The sequence below is a fragment of the Sarcophilus harrisii genome, chromosome 2, assembly GCF_902635505.1.
Source record: "Sarcophilus harrisii chromosome 2, mSarHar1.11, whole genome shotgun sequence".
In the NCBI taxonomy this organism is placed as follows: Eukaryota; Metazoa; Chordata; class Mammalia; order Dasyuromorphia; family Dasyuridae; genus Sarcophilus; species Sarcophilus harrisii.
In genome coordinates, this window is record NC_045427.1 from 53,017,380 (window position 1) to 53,028,575 (window position 11,196).

Below are 11,196 nucleotides of genomic sequence, written 5' to 3' on the forward strand. Positions count from 1 at the left end.
CCTTCCCTCCAGCCCAGGGAAATCTGTCTGAAGGGCCTTCCCGGGGGATCAGCCAAAAATCCATTGCTGGGCTCTCACTAAAGGTCACCGAGGACAGTGAGGAACCAGGTAAAGACGTCCCTTAAGACTCCGGTTGGACAGCCTTTTCGAGGGGGCCCGCAATACTGTCTCTTTGCCAAGTAACCCTGGCCAAGATTAAGGATGAAATCACCGCATGCTGTTTAAATGCAGCATTTCTGGTGGCTTGTGTTTTTTGTTTTTCTAATGTACATCTGTTTAAACATTGTGGAACAAGGCCTTGGAAAGATGCTGAGGGCACCAGAGCTCTGGCTGGCCCTAAGGATCCCTCCTAGGAATTTGGAGGTTGCTTCAGATGGGGAGGGGAGGAGGACGGGGAGGTCAACCCATTCAGCCTACAGATGGGGGAACTGAGGTCCGGAGAGAAGTGATTTGTGGCTCAAGGTCATACAGCTAGTAAGCTGAAATAGCAATTTAGACCCAGGTCCTCCCATTCCAAAGCAAGCTCTTTCCACTGTACTGCAGAATGTTGCATAGAGTCATAAGGCTGAATGCTTAATACAGGCACACGGTACTAGCTCCGAATTATTGTGTTTTTTTAAATAGTAATTTGTGTTTTTGACTAGAGCACTGACCTTGGAGTCAGGAAATCAGAAGTTCAAATCCAGCCTCAGACACAGACCCTATATAGGTCACTTAACTTATCCCAGCCTCAGTTTGCTCATTTGTTAAAAAAAAAAAAAAAAAAAAAAAAAAAAAAAACAAGGATAGGGGCAGCTAAGTGGCACGGGTGGGTAGAGCACCAGCCCTGAAGTCAGTAGGACTTGAGTTCAAATCTGGTCTCAGACACTTAACACTCCCTAGCTGTGTGACCCTGGGCAAGTCACTTAACCTCAATTGCCTCAGCAAAAAGAAAAAGAAAGAAAGAAAAAGGGGGAAAAAAACAAAACAAGGGTAATAGTAGCTTCTACCTCCCAGGATTGTTGAGTGATCAAAGGAGATAATAGATAAAGGATGTTGCAAGTTGTAAATGCAATTGTTTTAAAAGATAAGTTTCTTGAGTTTCTTTAGTTCGATGAAGGAGCATATTCTTTGTGTCTATATTCACCTTTAAAAATTTAAATTACAGTCTCTTAAGTTCCCTTACATTTCTTCTCTGATTTTGTGATTTTAAACTAGCATTAACAGGCTTTATTCAGTCTAGTATAATGAGAAGAATGCTAAACTGGTAGTCAGAGTCTTGGATTCTAATCCCTGTCAACTGTGAATTTGGACACAGCATCATCCTCGTCTCAACCACTACCACCACAACAATCATTATTATTATCACTAGCATTTAGTGGTAACTAAGTGGCACCAGCTAGAGTACTAGACTCTGGAGAGCTGAGTTCAAATGTAGTCTCAGACACTTAATAGCTGGATGACCCTAAGCAAATTACTTTAGTTTTCTCATCTGTAAAATGGGAATAATAATAGCACTTACCTCCCAAGGTTGTTGTGAGGGTCAAAGGAGTTAATATTTGTCAAGCACTTTGCAAGTGCTATAAATATTCACTTACTATAAGTATGATTACCAGAATTTGTTGTGAAGATCAAATAAGATTGATTTTTCCCCCCTGAGGTAATTGGGGTTAAGTGACTTATCCAGGGTCACATAACTAGGAAGTGTTAAGTATCTGAGGCCAAATTTGAACTCAGGTCCTCCTGACCAGAGGGCTGGTGCTCCATCCACATAACTGCTCCTCAAATGAGATATTTTAAAGTACATTTAAATTGCTGAAATTTATTGTGAGATATTTTAAAGTACCATTTAATTTTTAGTAATAATACTAATTGTAACTAGATAATTTATAGCACTTCAAAGTTTACAAAGTGCTTGACAAATATCTCCTTTGATCCTCACTACAACCCTGGGAGGTAAGTGCTATTATCATTCCCATTTTACAGGCAAGCAAACAGAAACATCATTTCCCATCTCTCATTGTCCTCCTCTGTGAAACTAAAAGATTGGATCCTCCATCTCTGCTCATTCCACTCACTGTAATCCCACAGCTAATTATGAAATCACCAAAAAGGGTAATACTTCTTACATTAAGAACCTACATCTGTCTGCAAGACAGATCACAATCCCTCTTTAGAAAAGAACCATGATTGTCACCCTTTAATCAATGCATTTTGGTTACAACAGGTATATCTCCTTCATTGGGTCCAAACTCAGTAGGATTTGAGAGGACTTAATACTAGAAATCAACACACTTATTAAGTGATAACTGTGTATCTAGATCTTGAGGGTACAAAGGTTTAAAAAAATGACATCCCCTTGGACTAAATAGAGCTTTTATTCTATTGAAAGGGCTGCAGCATGATGAGATGAAGGCAAGAGTCCCATCTTGAGAGTTTGAGGCAAGTCAGAGAGAATCGGGAATAATTTTGTGGGATGAGCCATCTTCAGAGGAGCACCTGGGACCAATCCCATTCTAGGAAATCCTGAGAGCTTCGGAACCTGGATAATGTTGAAAATATTTCAAGAAGGGACCTTAGCCCTCCAAAAGCATTCAGGCTAGCAAGAATTTTAAGAATGGACTAGGTTGTGTTTACACAACAAATATATGAGAAAGGCTTGCCTGGGAAGCCATAGACAGTCAAACATCATCGCCCCCGCTCCCTCTTCCCAACTGTCCTAACCATTTATTGTATTTCTCCATGGAGTCTGGGATCCCTAGCATCAAAAGCATTTCTAAGTCTCTTGTTAGTTCTCTTCACCCCTCCTGCTGCCAGCTTTTTCTGCTTTCCTTTATGTCTTCTCCCTGTGACTTATGTGGTTGCAGTAAGCAGTTCTCTTTAGCACCTAAGAAAGTCACACATGGGAAAGGGACTTTTCCCTTCTCTCCTTGGCAGGTGCCAACTATAAGTGTAATATCTGTAGAGACGAACATCGTAAAAGTCTATATTTTCCCCTCTGACTACCATAATTTTCAAGACTCCAAGGTCACCTCCAAGCCTTGAGACATAAGCAGAGGATCAATGGGGAGAAATAACAGATGATAATCATCCCGGGCCCCACCTGTAAAATATTCAAGACTCCAAGGCCACTTCCAAGCCTTGAGACATAAGCAAAGGACCAGTGAGGAGAAATAACGATAATCATCATCCCAGGCCCCACCTGTAAAACATGCGGTTAGTTCTAGCTGGCCTATTGGGTACCTTCCCTCCTCTAAATCTATCATTCTCTGACGGTCTTTATTTCATAATGTGATTTACCCAAAAATCCCTAAACCTTTACTTAGATGATTTCATCTGATGTGGGTCAGACCACATACTATAATCATTATTTTTTATTAAAGCTTTTTATTTTCAAAACATATGCGTGGACGATTCTTCAACATTAGCTCTTGCGAAACCTTGTGTTCCAATTTTCCCCGTCCTCCCCCCACGCCTTCCCCTAGATGGCAAGTAGTCCAATATAATCATCATTATTTTTTAAACGGAAGAAAAACAAGGCCCAAGGAGGTTAGGCCACAGCCCGGTAAGTGTCAAAGACGGGATTTGAACTCGATTATGGGGACTGCCAATCTTCATCCCCAGCCACGCGGCTCCGAGAGCAGGCCGGTGGGGAGGAACGGCTGCCCCCGGGCGCACACACAAAAATGCGACGGCTCAGCAACATTTTCTCCCAGCGGAATGTCAGCGAGGGGGATGGGGCTCTTGCTTTTTTAGCGCCTGGAAATGGGAAGAAACGTTCAGGCCGCCTCTGGTGGGGGAGCGGTCTCCTCTCGGGGCTCAACAAAGCACTTTGTTTCTTACGCTTCCGATTCGGTTACTCTGTATTACTGGAGAACGTAGTTCAACTCCTTTTGGGACTCAGCTCCGTGGGGATGCAGCCTAACTCCCTGGGTTATTATGGGTAGGGACAACGTTTCTAGAGGGCTTTTAAAATCGACGTTTCCCATCAACCTCAACGTCATGTTGACGGGTGGGCAATATTTTTATGCGGGACCTGAAGCTCAAAAATGAACTGATCTCACCCCGGTCAAATGACTGGTTATTGTCCAGTGTGCAGTTTGAATTCGGGTCTCCTGACTTCCGGTTTGGCTCTCTGGTTACTATGTTACTTGTTACTTCTCAGACTTTAAGGTAATGTGAGCTATTAATATAATGAGACCATGGCTCTTGGCTTATCTAAACTTTGTATTTCCTTAATCCCCTAGGTGCTTAATAAGCGGGTGTTGAATTATTTATCTTAATTTGCCACTTAAATAAATGCCAGAGTGGCCAGGATTTCTGAGTGTGGAGAAATCCCGCTCACCCGAAGGCATCCGTGGGTCGGTCTCTGCATTCAGTGCCCTCTCACAGTCAGGCAAAGAATGTTTCAGATGGATGTTATTTTACACTGACACTGAATAACTCGTTTGTACATAGTCGGTTCCATATTATTGTCTCGGTTAGAATTTGAGCTCTTAGGTGGCGCAGTAAATAGAGCACCAGCCCTGAAGTCAGCTATACCTAAATTCAAATCTGGTCTTAAACACTTAACACGTTTTAACTGTGTGACCCTGGGCAAGTCATTTAACCCCAATTGTCTCAGCAAAAAAGAAGAAGAAGAAGAAGAAGAAGAAGAAGAAGAAGAAGAAGAAGAAGAAGAAGAAGAAGAAGAAGAAGAAGAAGAAGAAGAAGAAGAAGAAGAAGAAGAAGAAGAAGAAGAAGAAGAAGAATTTGAGCTCTTATTGAGCTCTTAGGGGGCAGTGATCATGCTTTTGCATATACATACATACATACATACATACATATATACATATATATATAGATTCCTTTGCTTAGCACAGTGCTTGATATGTATTAAAAGCCTAATAAGTGCTTGTTGACTGAAAATTATAAATAAATATCTTTGCATCCTTCCTATTTTCTTCCTTCTCCCTTTCTTTCCCTCCTTTTCCTTTTTCCCTCTCTTCTCTCCTCTTTTCCTCCTCCATTCCTTCCCTTTTTCCCTTTCCCTTTTCTTTCCTCTCTTCTGTCTCTCCCTTCCTTCCCTTCTCTTTCCTTTCTTTCCTTTCTCCTGTCCTTCTTTCCTCCTTCCTTCATTCATTTCTTCTTCCATTCTGACTCTCCCTTCTCTTTTCTTTCTTTCCTCCCCTACTTTTCCTCTCTCTTTTGCTACCTTTCTTCCTTCCCACCTTTCTTATGACTTGGGATCTATTTGTGGATCAAGTGAATTACCAGGCATTCTAGGGTTTCAGAAAAAATAAAAGGTTGGTGCATTTAACATTGCAGGAAATATAGCTACAAAGAGACACTCAATATAATCTAGGGCAAGGATTCTTAATCTTATTATTATTTTGTCCAGCTTGTTTATTTTTTAGATTTTGTGATGTTTTTATAATAGCTCTTTATTTTTCCAAATACATGGCAAAGATAATTTTCAGCATTCACCCTTACAAAATCTTGTGTTTCTGATTTTTCTCCCTCCTCTCCTCCCTTCTCTAGGCAAGCAATCCAATATAGGTTAAACATGTGCAATTCTTGTAAACATATTTCCATATTCATCATGCTGCACAAGAAAAATCATATCAAAAGGAGAGAAAACACAAGAAACAAAGAAAAAGCAAAAAAAAAAAAATAATAACAGCAACAAAGGCTAAATGTTTTGATCCATATTCAGTCTTCATAGTTCTCTCTCTTTCAATACCGGTGGCACTTTCTGTCCCAAGTCTATTGGAATTGGCCTGAATTAACTCATTGTTGAAAAGGACCCTGTCTATCAGACTGATCATCATATAATATTGATATTGCCGTTTGTAATGATCTCCTGGTTCTGCTCATTTCACTTTGCATCAGTTGATGTAAATCTCTCCAGGCTTTTCTGAAACCATCCTGCTGAAACCATCTTATAGAACAGTAATATTCCATTACATTCATGTGCCATAACTTATTCAGCCATTCCCCAATTGATGGGATATTCCACTCCATTTCCAGTTCTTTGCTACAAACATTGCTGTGCAGGTAGATCCTTTTTTCCTTTTTTTATGATCTTTTTGGGATATAGACTCAGTAAATATACTGTTAGAGCACAGTTTTATAGCCCTTTGGGTATAGTAATGATTCTTAATCTTGTGTATATCAAGTGCCCTTTTGGCAGACTGGGAAAGTGTATTACCCCCTTCTCAGAATAATAGTTTTAAATAATTGAAGGAAGGAAATACTAAATTTTAGACTGAATTTAATGAAAATGAAGATGAAAGTTTTTCCCTATCCAAGTTCATGATCTCCTGAAACCTATCCATTATCCCCGTGGCATTCTGTCAATTCCAGGTTAAAAATCTACATCATATCCCCCAAACCTCATTTTGTAGAAAAGTGTCCAGCAAAGACATTGCTAGGAAGGACTCGGGATGAGTAAGAAATAAGGCTCACTCCAATTTGGACCAACTTGTTCCAAACTGAGCAGGCTTTTTGTTTCATCCTTCTGCCTTTTTCAAACCAAGATGTTTTAAGAATACATGCATATGTGAAATAGGTTGTTTCATGTGCAAACTGACCAGGGGAGGAGATCATATTCATTAGGGTTAAAGTAAACATACAATCAGCCCTTTGGTTTACCTTGTTAGCCTATCATTTGAGGCCCACCATCACCCAATGACCACAAGAAGGAATTTCTCTTTCTTTTCTGAATTCCCAGCCTCCTTTGTAGACAGTTATTGACTTTTTTTCTCTGATCTCCCATAGAATTTTGTTGTTTGGGGTTTTTTTGTTTTTGGTTTTTTGGTTTTTTTGCCTTTCACCTTCCCTTATGTAAAAATGAGCAGTGGAGATTTTTATGTTTTTATCTTACTCCCTTGCAAGGCTATAAACTGCATGAAGTCAAGTACCACATCTTATATGTTTGTTTCTTTTAAATCCAGAACTTGATACAATTGGCACAAATCCATCCAAAAACATAAAAAATTATAAAAACATAAGGAACATTGAAAAATTACTTTAGAATATACCAAAAGTCTTAGTGCAATTTTAAGCTTTAATAACTTCAGAAGTGTAAATGTTGCAAACTTTTCAAAAATTATTTGAAAGTTTAATTATTTAATTTCTTTAACACTTATTTGCTTTTTGTAAATTTGAAAAAAAATTATTTTAAATTTAACAATACAGGGCACACTTTTATATATTGCATGATATATTTAAGTGTGTCTAATCTACTGAACAGACTGTGAACTTAAGTATTGAAGTTATGTGACTAAGGAGGACAACATTAATTTGAGAAGATTTTATTAGGGCCAGAGGACTTAGGCTCAAAACTAGTCTCTGGAAGGGCCTTCCCTTAACATGGTAAGGAATATATATATAAAACTAAAACCAATATTAAATTTAATGACAGTAAAAGAGAAGCTTTTCCAATAAGATCAGGGGTTAAGGAAAGATGTCCATCATCACCATTATTATTTGATATATTCAGACAGTCGATAAATATTTATTGGAAGCCATTATGTGGCAGACACTGCACTATAGTGCTAGAAATACTAGCTCTAGCAATAGGTCCATCTTCCTCAAAAGAAAGAAATTGAAGGAATAATCATCGGTGAATAAGAAACAAAATGATCACTTTTGTAGATTATATGATGGTTTACTTAGAAAACTCTAAAAACCAAAACAATAACCAGCAACATTGCAGAATATAAAAATAAATCCAAACAAATCGTCATTTCTGTATATTACCAATAAAACTCCACAGCAAAGGATAAGGAAAATCAATTTAAAATAGATATTCAATGCACAAAATATTTGGGAGTCTACTTACAGATACACAAAGAAACTATGTGAATACATCTATAAAATAGTCTTTGCAAAAATAAAGTGCTAAATGATTAAAGAAATATTACTTACTTATGGGTAGGTCAATCCAATATAATACAAATGACAGTACTGTCCAAATTACTTATTTGGAGATATAATTATCAAATACCAAAAGATTACTTTGTAGAGCTACTTAAAATAATACATTTATAGGCATGGACACACACTTAACACCGTATACCAAGATAAGATCAAAATGGGTCCATGATTTAGACATAAAGAACGAGATTATAAACAAATTGGAGGAACATAGGATAGTTTATCTCTCAGACTTGTGGAGGAGGAAGAAATTTGTGACTAAAGATGAACTAGAGACCATTATTGATCACAAAATAGAAAATTTTGATTACATCAAATTAAAAAGCTTCTGTACAAACAAAACTAATGTACACAAGATTAGAAGGGAAGCAACAAACTGGGAAAACATCTTCACAGTTAAAGGTTCTGATAAAGGCCTCATTTCCAAAATATATAGAGAACTGACTCTAATTTATAAGAAACCAAGCCATTCTCCAATTGATAAATGGTCAAAGGATATGAACAGACAATTTTCAAATGATAAAATTGAAATTATTATCACTCATATGAAAGAGTGTTCCAAATCATTATTAATCAGAGAAATGCAAATTAAGACAACTCTGAGATACCACTACACACCTGTCAGATTGGCTAAGATGACAGGAAAAAATAATGATGATTGTTGGAGGGGATGCGGGAAAACTGGGACACTGATACATTGTTGGTGGAGTTGTGAACGAATCCAATCATTCTGGAGAGCAATCTGGAATTATGCCCAAAAAGTTATCAAACTGTGCATACCCTTTGATCCAGCAGTGTTTCTACTGGGCTTATACCCCAACGAGATACTAAAGAAGGGAAAGGGACCAGTATGTGCCAAAATGTTTGTGGCAGCCCTTTTTGTAGTGGCTAGAAGCTGGAAACTGAGTGGATGCCCATCAATTGGAGAATGGTTGGGTAAATTGTGATATATGAATGTTCTGAAATATTATTGTTCTGTAAGAAATGACCAGCAGGATGAATACAGAGAGGCTTGGAAAGAATTACAATGAACTGATGCTAAGTGAAATGAGCAGAACCAAGAGATCATTATATACCTCAACAACGATACTGTATGAGGATGTATTCTGATGGAAGTGGATTTCTTTGACAAAGAGACCTAATTCAGTTTCAATTGATCAAGGATGGACAGAAGCAGCTACACCCAAAGAAAAAACACTGGGAAATGAATGTAAACTGTTTGCATTTTTGTTTTTCTTCCCGGGTTATTTTTACCTTCTGAATCCGATTCTCCCTGTGCAACAAGAAAACTGTTTGGATCTGCACACATACATTGTATCTAGGATATACTAGGACATATTCAACATATATAGGACTGCCTGCCATCTAGGGGAGGGGGTGGAGGGTGGGAGGGAAAAATCAGAACAGAAGTAAGTGCAAAGGATAATGTTGTAAAAAAATTACCCTGGCATGGATTCTGTCAATAAAAAGTTACTATAATTAAAAAAAAGAAAGAAAGAAAATAAAATAATACATTTAATATGGAAGAGGAAAAGATTAAAAATTTAATAATTTTTAAAGTGGTAAGGAAGGATGAGTAATAGTTTCAGATCTCAAAATATGCTGTAAAGTCATACTCATCAAAATTATTTTTTGGTGTTTAAGAAATAGAGTAGTCAGTGGAAGAGATTAGGTACACAATGTAGAAGCCAATGAACATGGAAGCCTAGTGTTTTATATACTCAAATATTTCAGCTACTGACAATGGATTGAGTTTTTCAGTCTTTGTCAAACTCCATTTGAAATTTTCTTGACAAAGATACTTGTGTGGTTTGACATTTTTTTATCTAGCCCATTTTATAAATGAGAAAAAGAGGTAAATAGGGTTATGTGATTTGCCTGGGATGACATAGCTGAGCAATGTCTGAGGCTTGATTTGAACTCAGGGAGATGAGTCTCCCTGACTTTAGGCCAATAGACCACCTGGTTGTCCCTAGCTACTAGAGTAAAAAAATCACTATTCTATAAATACTGCTAGAAAAACTGAAAAGCAGTCTAACAAAAATTGGTAAAGACCAACATAAAGCTCCAAATAAATACATGATTCAGATACAAAAGTTGACATCATAAGCAAATCAGAGACTCAACCAGGTCTATAGATATGGGAACATTTTATCTCCTCCCAGTTAATTTTATTATTTTTATTAGCTCTATAAAGTAATCCTTTAGTGTAATAATAATTTAGTCATCGTAGTAAACTAATTTGGATAATATTATCAACCACACAAGAAATAGAGAGGATCCCAAAAGATAAGACAGTTTTGATTACATGCAATTGAAATTTCAGCCCGAATAAAACCTATGTACCTAAAATTAGAATGGAAACTTGTAACTGCAGAGGGAAAAATCTTTGCAACAAGTTTATCTTATAAGAGTGTCATTCACAAGATTTATAAAGTACCTGAATCAAGTTTATAAGAATAAGTCATTTCCCAATTGCTAAATGTTTGTGGCAAAAATACTTTTCAAAGAAAGAAATCCAAGTTCTAAATAGCCATAAGAAAAAAGATGAAATAATTTTTTTAAAATGCAAATTAAAGCAACTCAGAGGTTCTGTATCACATCCATCAAACTGGCAAAGTTAACCAAAAAAAAAAAAAAAAAAAAAGGAAAATTACAAATGCTGAAGGGATTGTGGGAAAACAGAGCATACTAATATATGCTTTGTAAAGCTGTGAATAGGTAGAGTCATTCTGGAAAACAAAGTCACTGAACTATGCATACTCTTTGATCCAACAATACCATTACTAGGCTTAAAGCAGGAGAAGAGCCTATATGTACACAGATATTTATTTTTAAAAAATTCTTTTTGTGGAACTGGAAGAACTGGAGAATAAAGGGATACACATCAATTGGAGAATAACTGGGAAAAATACGTATATGAATATAATGGGATGCTAATGCACCATAAGGAATAATGGAAAAGGTGGTTTTGGTGACATATAAAGGGAATCGTATGAGTTGATGTCAAATGAAGAAAAGAAATTATTGCACAAGGACAATAATTTATATAATAGATAATATAAAAGCAAACAATTTTGAAAAGCTTAAGAACTTTGATCAATGCAGTGATTGACTATGACTGAAGAATGTTAAGCATTTAGCCAGCTACTCACCTCCTAACAGAAAAGTGATAGATTCAGGTCAAAAAATAAGACATATTTTTGAAAATGACCAATGTGGGAAATTTTTGAGTTTTTTTTAAATTTTGCTTAATTAGGCCAATTTTTACAAGTTTTTTTTTCTTAATTGTAGTAA